Source organism: Cherax quadricarinatus, chromosome 37 (genome assembly GCF_038502225.1).
Source record: "Cherax quadricarinatus isolate ZL_2023a chromosome 37, ASM3850222v1, whole genome shotgun sequence".
Lineage (NCBI taxonomy): Eukaryota > Metazoa > Arthropoda > Malacostraca > Decapoda > Parastacidae > Cherax > Cherax quadricarinatus.
The window spans coordinates 1,610,370-1,625,448 of NC_091328.1; the positions used below are offsets into that span (position 1 = coordinate 1,610,370).

Sequence of the window (15,079 nt, forward strand, 5' to 3'; positions counted from 1 at the left end):
TCTGTCGAGGTCCCTCTTGAAGACGGCCAGGAGCTTGTTGGCAAAATTATGCTTGTACGACACAATGGGAAGGAAGGAAGGAAGGAAGGAAGGAAGGAAGGAAGGAAGGAACGGGTGAAGGTAGTTATGTGATGTAGAGACCTGAGTATCCGACAGCTACGGATGTGTTAGTGATAGGAATCACTGGAAGAAACTTGGCTGGGATTTGATGTTGTAGTGTGACCTTGATGTTTGATGTTGTTATAGTGTGACCTTGATGTTTGATGACGTTGTAGTGTGACCTTGTTGTCTGATGTTGTAGTGTGACCTTGATGTCTGATGTTGTAGTGTGACCTTGATGTTTGATGTTGTTGTAGTGTGACCTTGATGTTTGATGGTGTTGTAGTGTGACCTTGATGTTTGATGACGTTGTAGTGTGACCTTGATGTTTGATGTTGTAGTGTGACCTTGATGTTTGATGTAGTGTGACCTTGATGTTTGATGTAGTGTGACCTTGATGTTTGATGACGTTGTAGTGTGACCTTGATGTCTGATGTTGTAGTGTGACCTTGATGTTTGATGTTGTAGTGTGACCTTGCTGTCTGATGTAGTGTGACCTTGCTGTCTGATGTAGTGTGATCTTGATGTTGTAGTGTGATCTTGATGTTTTATGACGTTGTAGTGTAACCTTGATGTTTGATGACGTTGTAGTGTGACCTTGATGTCTGACGTTGTAGTGTGACCTTGATGTCTGATCATGTGTGATCTTGATGTTTGATGTTGTAGTGTGACCTTGATGTTTGATGTAATGTGACCTTGATGTTTGATGTTTTAGTGTGATCTTGATGTTTGATGTAGTGTGACCTTGATGTTTGATGACGTAATGTGACCTTGATGTTTGATGACGTAATGTGACCCTGATGTTTGATGACGTTGTAGTGTGACCTTGATGTTTGATGACGTAATGTGACCCTGATGTTTGATGACGTTGTAGTGTGACCTTGATGTTTGATGTTGTAGTGTGACCTTGATGTTTGCAGTGTGACCTTGATGTTTGCAGTGTGACCTTGATGTTTGCAGTGTGACCTTGATGTTTGCAGTGTGACCTTGATGTTTGCAGTGTGACCTTGATGTTTGCTGACGCTGTAGTGTGATCTCGGTAATATTTACTAAGATATTAAAGGAAATTGGTTAGCAAGTCTTGGTTAATTGGGTTTAACGCCTATCTACTACACGATGGTCATTAAGGATGCAAGTCACCTGTTCACCACCAGCCATGAACAATTTAATACCTAAAACAGTGACCCAAATCAACTGTCAGCAGACAGAGAGACAGACAGAGAGAGACACATACACGTACACACACACATACACGTACACACAGTAACAAGGGGACACAGTTGGAAGTTGAAGACACAGATGAATCACAGGGATGTTAGGAAGTATTTCTTCAGCCACAGAGTAGTCAGTAAGTGGAATAGTTTGGGAAGCGATGTAGTGGAGGCAGGACCCATACATAGCTTTAAGCAGAGGTATGATAAAGCTCACGGCTCAGGGAGAGTGACCTAGTAGCGATCAGTGAAGAGGCGGGGCCAGGAGCTCGGACTCGACCCCCGCAACCTCAACTAGGTGAGTACACACACCTCACCGTGTACAGTACATCCCTGTAACACCACTCCGTCACCAGCACTGATAAACACACACATGGAACACCCAACACCCACACCACGTCAACTTAGACAAACACCAGCACCTCCCTCCCTCTCTACCACCCCTCCAACACTACAACCACCATCAGTGACAACAACCATTTTAGGTGCCAGAAACAGGAAAATTATCTGTCTTCACCTCCATGACATTCTGACAGTAGTGAGCCCCTCCAGGAAGGTTCCTTGACGCTGGTGAGGGGCTCTTGATCTAGGAATTGGATCTGTGCTCCAATTCCCTGAATTAAGCCTCAATACCTTCCATCCCCCACAGTAATGAAAGATGGGAGGGTGAGGGATGGGGGAGGGTCAGGATTGGGGGGAGGGAGAGGAACGGGGGAGGGGGAGCAGTAAACAAGTAGGGGAGGAAAGATCTGTCAACATGGATTATTATTATTATTATTATTATTATTATTATTATTATTATTATTATTATTAATATTATTATTTTTATTATTGAACTGTACAGAGGTCATGTGGCTAGTGACGACCTTCTTATTACAGTACCGTGACCTGAACAATACCGTGACTAAAACGATACCGTGAATGCAACAATACCTTGGCTGCAACAGTATAGTGACTGCAACAATACAGTGACTGCAACAATACCGTGGCTGCAACAGTACCGTGACTGCAACAGTACCGTGACTGCAACAAAACCGTGACTGCAACAATACCGTGACTGCAACAATACCGTGGCTGTAACAATACCGTGACATGAACAATACCGTGATTGCAACAATACCGTGATTGCAACAATACCGTGACTGCAACAATACCGTGATGGCAACAGTACCGTAATTGCAACAATACCGTGATTGCAACAATACCGTGATTGCAACAATACCGTGACTGCAACAATACCGTGGCTGTAACAATACCGTGACATGAACAATACCGTGATTGCAACAATACCGTGATTGCAACAATACCGTGATTGCAACAATACCGTGACTGCAACAATACCGTGACTGCAACAATACCGTGGCTGCAACAATACCGTGATGGCAACAGTACCGTAATTGCAACAATACCGTGATTGTAACAATACCGTGACTGCAACAATACCGTGGCTGCAACAATACCGTGGCTGCAACAATACCGTGACTGCAACAATACCGTGACTGCAACAATACCGTGATGGCAACAGTACCGTAATTGCAACAATACCGTGATTGCAACAATACCGTGACTGCAACAATACCGTGGCTGCAACAATACCGTGGCTGCAACAATACCGTGACTGCAACAATACCGTGGCTGCAACAATACTGTGGCTGCAACAATACCGTGGCTGCAACAATACCGTGACTGCAACAATACCGTGGCTGCAACAATACCGTGGCTGCAACAATACCGTGGCTGCAACAATACCGTGGCTGCAACAATACCGTGGCTGCAACAATACCGTGGCTGCAACAATGTTATTGAATGTTATTGTACCTGTGACCTGAAACCTTGGTGAGTCAGGTGATGTAAACAGTCAGACTTCAGACCTAGCAAACAGAACAGAGTTCTCCATTTTGTCAGACTTAACACAGGGGACCCTTGACGGGGTTTTCCCACTGGAGTTTACCCTCCAGGTAAACTCCAGTGGGAAAACCCCGTCAAGGGTCCCGTGGAGGACACAACCAACACTAGGAACACAAAACACCCAACAGTGAAATTCCAAGAATAACTTCTGTGTTGGGTATTTCCCGTAATGCTCGTGTTATCAGAGTCTTCAAGAAGGAAAACTTTATGGTGCTTCAGGGCTGCTTAATACCAGTTGCTGAACGAAAATACTTCCGTGTATGGTGAGTGAAGCAAAGAGAAAAGCATGTTGATAACTGACGTAAACTAGAGAGAGATATCTAGGTGTTTTTTTTTTATTAAGCAACCCAGACCCACCCTGTGGGTGGTAGTCAAAAGATGGGTGTCTGAGAGAGTATAAATTGTGGGATGGTGGAGGTCCCCTCGCACTCACACGCCACTCGCAACACACTCAACATGGACAAGCGTATTCTTCTTGTACTTGTCGTGTGAGTTTGTTTTATATAGTTCCTGTATAATATATTGTACTTGCAGAGGTAAATGAGGAGTTTAGTTGTTTAGGGAAGACCACAAGTGTCTCCTGACGCGGGTCTGTGTCAGGTGATCAACTGGTTTAGCTTTTGTTAACTGGTTTAGCTTTTGTTAACATGTCGCAGGTGAGTTTTACAAACCATTTAAGAAAACCAAGGATCAACACATGACACTGAAGCTTTGTGAGGTAAAATATCTGTGGATGGTGAGGTTTAAAGAATGTATTTAATATCGTGTTTATCCGTGACAGGTTGTCATCAGTGATGGTGCTGACCCAAGCTTCAACTCCACCGTTCATATTTAAACCCAAGAAACCCTGGGGTGAGTTTCAGGTCATCTTAGTACCTTTTTGACACACTGAGTTGTATTTGTATCTGTTAGTAGTAACAGTGCTGTCATCCTCCCAATGATCCGGTCTTAAACCAAGCCTCCTAAATTGAAAACAGGTACACACACACACACACACACACACACACACACACACACACACACACACACACACACACACACACACACAGGAGCTGAGTATCGACCCCTGCAACCACAATTAGGTGAGTACAACTATCATACAAAGTGTGAATTACTCAGGGGTTATCCAAGGTAACTAATACATGTATTACTATGTATGATAATTGTACTTAGGTATACCTGTAGCTGAATAAACATACAAGCCCCGTGGCCTGGCTGGCAAAGCTCTCGCTTCACACGATGAGGATCCGGGTTCGATTCCCAGCAAGTGTACCTAGCAAGTAGCTACCTGGGTGTTAGTCGACTGGTGTGGGTCGCATCCTGGGGGACAAGATTGAGGACCACAATGGAAATAAGTTAGACAGTCCTCGATGACGCACTGACTTTCTTGGGTTATCCTGGGTGGCTGACCCTCCGGGGTTAAAAATCCAAACAAAACCTAATTTTTAAAATAGTTACTCTAGCAGTTCATCAATATTTCTCGTTTTCTATATTAGTCTTTCATGGTAAACTCTTTCAGAATCTATGTATCTAGTTTCATCATGAATAGTTTCTGTGGTCCAGGCAGCATCTCAGTAGATTTTGTATACAGGAATTTGCTGATAAAACTAACTAGTTTTTCTAGGCAGCAGTTGTTTCTATAATTTTTTTTTTCGAGTAATTCTGTCCCAATTTTTGTGGTAAAATTAAATTTTTTCATTACTGATTTACGTATTACCTGGAGAGTCTAAAAATTTATCATCTTGTAATTAATGCCACTGTTAGTTAGTTACCATTTTGTCCTGTGTGTGTATGTGTGTGTGTGTGTGTGTGTACTCACCTATGTGTGGTTGCAAAGGTCGAATCATAGCTCCTGGCCCCGCCTCTTCACCGTGTTTGTGTGTGAGTCTCCTTAATACTATAATAAGGTATTAAAAGGATCCCAGTGGAAACAGATCAGCTTTTCTGACTTATTTTAGTGTTATCTTAGAGGGTAATTTACCCATACGTTAAACTGTGTATGATAACTATACTTATATGTACCTGTACCTAAATAAACCTACTTATGATTGTCTGGGATCTTCAGGTGGCGGAAGGTTGCCCACTTGTGTGTGCATCAGGTCACCGTGTCCCTGTGAACCACCAGATCATCGTTTCCCTTATATACCGGGATAATTACCACAGTGTGTAACCTGTTTCTTGACATCTGTCACTACAGTTTAAACTGCAGTGACAGATGTCAGATGTCACTACAGTTTAAACCGCAGTGACAAATGTCAGATGTCACTACAGTTTAAACTGCAGTGACAGATGTCAGATGTCACTACAGTTTAAACTGCAGTGACACATGTCAGATGTCACTACAGTTTAAACCGCAGTGACAGATGTCAGATGTCACTACACTTTAAACCGCAGTGACAGATGTCAGATGTCACTACAGTTTAAACTGCAGTGACACATGTCAGATGTTACTACAGTTTAAACCGCAGTGACAGATGTCAGATGTCACTACACTTTAAACCGCAGTGACAGATGTCAGATGTCACTACAGTTTAAACTGCAGTGACACATGTCAGATGTCACTACAGTTTAAACCGCAGTGACAGATGTCAGATGTCACTACACTTTAAACCGCAGTGACAGATGTCAGATGTCACTACAGTTTAAACTGCAGTGACACATGTCAGATGTCACTACAGTTTAAGCTGCAGTGACAGATGTCAGATGTCACTACACTTTAAACTGCAGTGACAGATGTCAGATGTCACTACAGTTTAAACTGCAGTGACAGATGTCAGATGTCACTACAGTTTAAGCTGCAGTGACAGATGTCAGATGTCACTACAGTTTAAACTGCAGTGACAGATGTCAGATGTCACTACAGTTTAAACCGCAGTGACAGATGTCAGATGTTACTACAGCTTAAACTGCAGTGACAGATGTCAGATGTCACTACAGTTTAAACTGCAGTGACATGTTGTTAGTTGGATCTTGCTAAATTTAAAAATACAATGATGGTGACTAAACATTACTCTGAGAATAAGACATTCATCTGCATGTAATTGATTAATAAATTTATCTTTTAACTTGTGTATGATTAATTGATGTACCTGTTAGTGTATGATTAATTGATGTACCTGTTAGTGTATGGTTAATTGATGTACCTGTTAGTGTATGGTTATCTGATGTATCTGTTAGTGTATGGTTAACTAATGTACCTGTTAGTGTATGGTTAACTGATGTATCTGTTAGTGTATGGTTAACTGATGTACCTGTTAGTGTATGGTTATCTGATGTATCTGTTAGTGTATGGTTAACTGATGTATCTGTTAGTGTATGGTTAACTGATGTATCTGTTAGTGTATGGTTAACTGATGTATCTGTTAGTGTATGGTTATCTGATGTATCTGTTAGTGTATGGTTAACTGATGTACCTGTTAGTGTATGATTAATTGATGTACCTGTTAGTGTATGGTTAACTGATGTATCTGTTAGTGTATGGTTAACTGATGTATCTGTTAGTGTATGGTTAACTGATGTATCTGTTAGTGTATGGTTAACTGATGTATCTGTTAGTGTATGGTTAACTGATGTATCTGTTAGTGTATGGTTAACTGATGTATTTGTTAGTGTATGGTTAACTGATGTATCTGTTAGTGTATGGTTAACTGATGAACCATACCCCCGGCCGGGATTGAACCCGCGGTCATAGAGTCTCAAAACTCGAGCCCGTCGCGCTAGCCACTATGACCACTACTATGAGCCACTACTCTATGACCGCGGGTTCAATCCCGGCCGGGGGTATGGTTTATTTGCAATCGTGTCATTACGATTTCTTAAGTCATGTTAACTGATGTATCTGTTAGTGTATGGTTAACTGATGTATCTGTTAGTGTATGGTTAACTGATGTATCTGTTAGTGTATGGTTAACTAAATATATAGAGCATATGGAGATAGAAAGAGAGTTAAGAGAGTGATGAAGGAATGTACAAGGAGAGCAAATGAGAGAGTAGGTGAGATGTTACCAATAAATTTTGCTGAGAATATGAGACAGTTTTAGAGTGAGATTAATAAGCTGAGAAAGCCTAGGAAACGAATGGATTTGATAGTTAAAAATAGGAGAGAGTTATTAGACGATGAGTTAGAGGTATCAGGAAGATGGAGGGAATATTTTGAGGATCTGTGAAATGTTGGTGAATCTAGGGAAGTTGTGATTTCGTGCATTGGCCAGGGGAGTAAAACATCTTATAGGAGTGAGGAAGAGCCAATTGTGAGTGTGGGGGAGATGAGTGAGGCAGTGGGTAGAATGAAAGGGGGTAAAGCAGCTGGGATTGATGGGATAAAGATGGAATGTTAAAAGCAGTTGAGAATATAGTTGTAGAATGGTTGGTGCTTTTATTTAATAAATGTATGGAAGAGGGTAAGATACCTAGGGACTGGCAGAGAGCATGCATAGTTCCTTTGTATAAAGGCAAAGGGAACAAAGGAGAGGGTAAAAATTATAGGGGAATAAGCTTGTTAAGTATACCTGGTAAAGTGTATGGTAGAGTTATTATTGGTAGAATTAAGAGTAAGGCGGAGAATAGGATAGCAGATGAACAAGGAGGCTTTAGGAAAGGTAGGGGGTGTGTGGACCAGGTGTTTACAGTGAAACATATAAGTGAACAGTATTTAGGTAAGGGTAAAGAAGTTTTTGTTGCATTTATGGATTTTGAAAAGGCGTATGATAAGGTAGACAGGGAGACAATGTGGTATATGTTGCATATGTATGGAACAGGAGGTAGGTTACTGAAAGCAGTGAAGAATTTTTACGAGGATAGTGAGACTCGAGTTAAAGTATGTAGGAGAGAGGGAGATAATTTCCCAGTAAAAGTAGGCCTTAGACAAGGTTGTTTAATGTCACCATGGTTGTTTAACATATTTATAGATGGGGTTGTAAGAGAAGTGAATGCTCAGGTGTTCGCAAGAGGTGTCGGATTAAAAGATAAAGATTCTAACACAAAATGGGAGTTGTCACAGTTGCTTTTTGCTAATGACACTGTGCTTTTGGGAGATTCTGAAGTTTGCAGATGTTGGTGGTCTAGTCTGGTAGGGTAAAAATTGGAAAAAGTAAGGTGATGAGGATAAAAAAAATTAAGTAATGAAAGATTGGATATCAGATTGGAGGGAGAGAGTATGGAGGAGGTGAATGTATCCAGATATTTGGGAGTGAACGTGTCAGCAGATGGGTCTTTGAAAGACGAGATGAATCATAAAATTGATGAGAAGAAAAAGGTGAATGGTTCATTGAGGAGTCTGTGGAGACAATGAACGTTATCCATGGAAGCAAAGAGGGAAATGTATGAGAGTTTAGTTATACCAACGCTTTTATATGGGTGTGAAACATGGGTGGTGAATGTTGCAGCAAGGAGAAGGCTGGAGGCAGTAGAGATGTCATGTCTAAGGGTAATGTGTGGTGTGAATATAATGCAGAGAATCCGAAGTTTGGAAATTAGGAGGAGGTGCAGAGTTACTAAAAGTATTATCCAGAGAGCTGAGAAAGAGTTATTGAAGTGGTTCGGACATTTAGAGAGAATGAAATGAAATAGAATGATTTGGAGAGCTTATAAATCTGTAGCGGAAGGAAGGTGGGGTAGGGGTCGGTCTAAGAAAGGTTGAAGGGAGTGGGTAAAGGTTTTGTGTGATAGGAGCTTGAACTTCCAGCAAGCATGCGTGAGCGTGTTAGGAGCGAGTGGAGACAAATGGCTTTTATGATTTAACGTGTTGTTGGAGTGTGAGCAAGATAACATTTATGAAGGGATTCAGGGAAACTGGTTAGCTGGACTTGAGTCCTGGAGATGGGAAGTACAGTGTCTGCACTCTGAAGGAGGGGTGTTAATGTTGCAGTTTTATAACTGTAGTGTAAGCGTGCCTCTGGCAAGACAGTGATGGAGTGAATGATGGTGAAAGTGTTTCTTCTTTTATGGGTCACCCTCCTATATATATATATATATATATATATATATATATATATATATATATATATATATATATATATATATATATATATGCTGTGAGTTTGGGGAACCTGCTTGAGATGAGGTTCTTGGAACGCTGGCTGGTATTGTTTGGTTGAGCTTACAGTGCAGCCTCCGAGAGTTTGTTTCATGGTATTTATTCCCTGTGTTAGGTAGTTCATCTCACAGTGAGAGTTGTAGAGATAAGGTTGATAATGACACTGTTGCTTCCTGGCTGCTGGGAGCCACTGAATGTATGTGACAATGTGAATATGAGTTTATATACGCTGATATATACACCGAGGGTGTGCTGTTCCTTGTATATACATTTTTCTAAATGAGTTAAGGATTAACGCTAATTTTTAATGTAGTGTGTGCATGTGAAATGTAGTATTGATAACCCACATGTGGCAGATAGGTTTCAAACCTAACAAAGGTGTACTCCGTCTTGTCAGACTTAATAAAGAAACAGAGAAAAGCTAGTGACAGTGAACGTAGCGTGTGTTTGAAGAGGTTGTCATCCTGGTGGGTATTTACTCGGATCTTGATGAAGCCAGTTGCTGAACGAAAATACTTTTAATCTTATTGAGTGAAATAAAAGGTGGAAAACAGAGAGGCATTATGGGCAGTCTGTGAGATTATAAATTTTGGAGTTTTAGAGGTGTCCTGACCCTCACTCGACACTCTCCATACACATCCATCCTCCTGTTCATCTGATAAAAAAATAAGTTGTCTCCTGACGCAGGTGTTTGTCAGGTGTTGAAGTGTTAAGTGGTTATAATCTACTATTGGCTTACTTCAGCTAGGCTTAATACGATGAAAGTTAAGACACTTGTGCAACATCTGGATATCTTTATTGTAGACGTTTCGCCATCCAGAGGCTTTATCAATACAGATTCTTGTACATAATTAGAAGACAATTGGAGTTGATGAGAGCACCGTGGTAGTAAAGATTCTGGAGCAAAGGCAAGGAGACTGGCCTTTATATAGGCTTAACACGCCATTTAAAATAAAAGATTTCTATCGGCGGTTTTTGTTTTTAAATGGTGACCTCTTAATAATGTGTTGATTGTCTTGTTCGTTTCTCTCAAGCTGACTACAGTGATGTTGACGGAGGCTGCACCACTGATCTGGGGTGAGTCCTGGTGGTGTTGACGGAGGCTGCACCACTGATCTGGGGTGAGTCCTGGTGTTGTTGACGGAGGCTGCACCACTGATCTGGGGTGAGTCCTGGTGGTGTTGACGGAGGCTGCACCACTGATCTGGGGTGAGTCCTGGTGGTGTTGACGGAGGCTGTACCACTGACCTGGGGTGAGTCCTGGTGGTGTTGACGGAGGCTGTACCACTGATCTGGGGTGAGTCCTGGTGTTGTTGACGGAGGCTGCACCACTGATCTGGGGTGAGTCCTGGTGGTGTTGACGGAGGCTGCACCACTGATCTGGGGTGACTCCTGGTGGTGTTGACGGAGGCTGTACCACTGATCTGGGGTGAGTCCTGGTGGTGTTGACGGAGGCTGTACCACTGATCTGGGGTGAGTCCTGGTGTTGTTGACGGAGGCTGTACCACTGATCTGGGGTGAGTCCTGGTGGTGTTGACGGAGGCTGTACCACTGATCTGGGGTGAGTCCTGGTGGTGTTGACGGAGGCTGTACCACTGATCTGGGGTGAGTCCTGGTGGTGTTGACGGAGGCTGCACCACTGATCTGGGGTGAGTCCTGGTGGTGTTGACGGAGGCTGTACCACTGATCTGGGGTGAGTCCTGGTGGTGTTGACGGAGGCTGTACCACTGATCTGGGGTGAGTCCTGGTGGTGTTGACGGAGGCTGCACCACTGATCTGGGGTGAGTCCTGGTGTTGTTGACGGAGGCTGCACCACTGATCTGGGGTGAGTCCTGGTGGTGTTGACGGAGGCTGAACCACTGATCTGGGGTGAGTCCTGGTGGTGTTGACGGAGGCTGCACCACTGATCTGGGGTGAGTCCTGGTGTTGTTGACGGAGGCTGCACCACTGATCTGGGGTGAGTCCTGGTGGTGTTGACGGAGGCTGCACCACTGATCTGGGGTGAGTCCTGGTGGTGTTGACGGAGGCTGCACCACTGATCTGGGGTGAGTCCTGGTGTTGTTGACGGAGGCTGCACCACTGATCTGGGGTGAGTCCTGGTGTTGTTGACGGAGGCTGCACCACTGATCTGGGGTGAGTCCTGGTGTTGTTGACGGAGGCTGCACCACTGATCTGGGGTGAGTCCTGGTGGTGTTGACGGAGGCTGCACCACTGATCTGGGGTGAGTCCTGGTGGTGTTGACGGAGGCTGTACCACTGATCTGGGGTGAGTCCTGGTGGTGTTGACGGAGGCTGTACCACTGATCTAGGGTGAGTCCTGGTGGTGTTGACGGAGGCTGTACCACTGATCTGGGGTGAGTCCTGGTGGTGTTGACGGAGGCTGTACCACTGATCTGGGGTGAGTCCTGGTGGTGTTGACGGAGGCTGTACCACTGATCTAGGGTGAGTCCTGGTGTTGTTGACGGAGGCTGTACCACTGATCTGGGGTGAGTCCTGGTGGTGTTGACGGAGGCTGCACCACTGATCTGGGGTGAGTCCTGGTGGTGTTGACGGAGGCTGCACCACTGATCTGGGGTGAGTCCTGGTGTTGTTGACGGAGGCTGCACCACTGATCTGGGGTGAGTCCTGGTGTTGTTGACGGAGGCTGCACCACTGATCTGGGGTGAGTCCTGGTGTTGTTGACGGAGGCTGTACCACTGATCTGGGGTGAGTCCTGGTGGTGTTGACGGAGGCTGTACCACTGATCTGGGGTGAGTCCTGGTGTTGTTGACGGAGGCTGTACCACTGATCTGGGGTGAGTCCTGGTGTTGTTGACGGAGGCTGTACCACTGATCTAGGGTGAGTCCTGGTGTTGTTGACGGAGGCTGTACCACTGATCTGGGGTGAGTCCTGGTGTTGTTGACGGAGGCTGTACCACTGATCTGGGGTGAGTCCTGGTGGTGTTGACGGAGGCTGTACCACTGATCTGGGGTGAGTCCTGGTGGTGTTGACGGAGGCTGTACCACTGATCTGGGGTGAGTCCTAGTGGTGTTGACGGAGGCTGTACCACTGATCTAGGGTGAGTCCTGGTGTTGTTGACGGAGGCTGTACCACTGATCTGGGGTGAGTCCTGGTGTTGTTGACGGAGGCTGTACCACTGATCTGGGGTGAGTCCTGGTGGTGTTGACGGAGGCTGTACCACTGATCTGGGGTGAGTCCTGGTGGTGTTGACGGAGGCTGCACCACTGATCTGGGGTGAGTCCTGGTGTTGTTGACGGAGGCTGCACCACTGATCTGGGGTGAGTCCTGGTGTTGTTGACGGAGGCAGTACCACTGATCTGGGGTGAGTCCTGGTGGTGTTGACGGAGGCTGCACCACTGATCTGGGGTGAGTCCTGGTGTTGTTGACGGAGGCTGCACCACTGATCTGGGGTGAGTCCTGGTGGTGTTGACGGAGGCTGTACCACTGATCTGGGGTGAGTCCTGGTGGCGTTGACGGAGGCTGCACCACTGATCTGGGGTGAGTCCTGGTGGTGTTGACGGAGGCTGCACCACTGATCTGGGGTGAGTCCTGGTGTTGTTGACGGAGGCTGCACCACTGATCTGGGGTGAGTCCTGGTGTTGTTGACGGAGGCTGCACCACTGATCTGGGGTGAGTCCTGGTGTTGTTGACGGAGGCTGCACCACTGATCTGGGGTGAGTCCTGGTGTTGTTGACATAGGCTGCACCACTGATCTAGGGTGAGTCCTGGTGGTGTTGACGGAGGCTGTACCACTGATCTGGGGTGAGTCCTGGTGTTGTTGACGGAGGCTGCACCACTGATCTGGGGTGAGTCCTGGTGTTGTTGACGGAGGCTGCACCACTGATCTAGGGTGAGTCCTGGTGTTGTTGACGGAGGCTGTACCACTGATCTGGGGTGAGTCCTGGTGTTGTTGACGGAGGCTGTACCACTGATCTGGGGTGAGTCCTGGTGTTGTTGACGGAGGCTGTACCACTGATCTGGGGTGAGTCCTGGTGGTGTTGACGGAGGCTGTACCACTGATCTGGGGTGAGTCCTGGTGTTGTTGACGGAGGCTGTACCACTGATCTGGGGTGAGTCCTGGTGTTGTTGACGGAGGCTGTACCACTGATCTGGGGTGAGTCCTGGTGTTGTTGACGGAGGCTGCACCACTGATCTGGGGTGAGTCCTGGTGTTGTTGACGGAGGCTGCACCACTGATCTGGGGTGAGTCCTGGTGGTGTTGACGGAGGCTGCACCACTGATCTGGGGTGAGTCCTGGTGTTGTTGACGGAGGCTGTACCACTGATCTGGGGTGAGTCCTGGTGGTGTTGACGGAGGCTGCACCACTGATCTGGGGTGAGTCCTGGTGGTGTTGACGGAGGCTGCACCACTGATCTGGGGTGAGTCCTGGTGGTGTTGACGGAGGCTGCACCACTGATCTGGGGGTGAGTCCTGGTAGTGTTGACGGAGGCTGTACCACTGATCTGGGGTGAGTCCTAGTGGTGTTGACGGAGGCTGTACCACTGATCTGGGGGTGAGTCCTGGTAGTGTTGACGGAGGCTGTACCACTGATCTGGGGTGAGTCCTGGTGGTGTTGACGGAGGCTGTACCACTGATCTGGGGTGAGTCCTGGTGTTGTTGACGGAGGCTGTACCACTGATCTGGGGTGAGTCCTGGTGTTGTTGACGGAGGCTGCACCACTGATCTGGGGTGAGTCCTGGTGTTGTTGACGGAGGCTGTACCACTGATCTGGGGTGAGTCCTGGTGTTGTTGACGGAGGCTGCACCACTGATCTGGGGTGAGTCCTGGTGGTGTTGACGGAGGCTGTACCACTGATCTGGGGTGAGTCCTGGTGTTGTTGACGGAGGCTGTACCACTGATCTGGGGTGAGTCCTGGTGTTGTTGACGGAGGCTGTACCACTGATCTGGGGTGAGTCCTGGTGGTGTTGACGGAGGCTGCACCACTGATCTGGGGTGAGTCCTGGTGGTGTTGACGGAGGCTGTACCACTGATCTGGGGTGAGTCCTGGTGTTGTTGACGGAGGCTGTACCACTGATCTGGGGTGAGTCCTGGTAGTGTTGACGGAGGCTGTACCACTGATCTGGGGTGAGTCCTAGTGGTGTTGACGGAGGCTGTACCACTGATCTGGGGGTGAGTCCTGGTAGTGTTGACGGAGGCTGTACCACTGATCTGGGGTGAGTCCTGGTGGTGTTGACGGAGGCTGTACCACTGATCTGGGGTGAGTCCTGGTGTTGTTGACGGAGGCTGTACCACTGATCTGGGGTGAGTCCTGGTGGTGTTGACGGAGGCTGCACCACTGATCTGGGGTGAGTCCTGGTGTTGTTGACGGAGGCTGTACCACTGATCTGGGGTGAGTCCTGGTGGTGTTGACGGAGGCTGCACCACTGATCTGGGGTGAGTCCTGGTGGTGTTGACGGAGGCTGCACCACTGATCTGGGGTGAGTCCTGGTGGTGTTGACGGAGGCTGCACCACTGATCTGGGGGTGAGTCCTGGTAGTGTTGACGGAGGCTGTACCACTGATCTGGGGTGAGTCCTAGTGGTGTTGACGGAGGCTGTACCACTGATCTGGGGGTGAGTCCTGGTAGTGTTGACGGAGGCTGTACCACTGATCTGGGGTGAGTCCTGGTGGTGTTGACGGAGGCTGTACCACTGATCTGGGGTGAGTCCTGGTGTTGTTGACGGAGGCTGTACCACTGATCTGGGGTGAGTCCTGGTGTTGTTGACGGAGGCTGTACCACTGATCTGGGGTGAGTCCTGGTGTTGTTGACGGAGGCTGTACCACTGATCTGGGGTGAGTCCTGGTGTTGTTGACGGAGGCTGCACCACTG

General features: G+C 46.7%; 1 long non-coding RNA gene across 1 annotated transcript; it reads left to right on the forward strand.

The window, feature by feature from the left end:
- The first annotated feature begins 3,582 nt into the window (after positions 1-3,582).
- Positions 3,583-6,283, forward strand: LOC138853683 (uncharacterized). The gene is made up of 3 exons (XR_011392845.1): positions 3,583-3,706; positions 4,000-4,070; positions 5,284-6,283. It is a non-coding gene; the product is annotated as an uncharacterized lncRNA (long non-coding RNA).
- Positions 6,284-15,079: the final 8,796 nt, after the last annotated feature.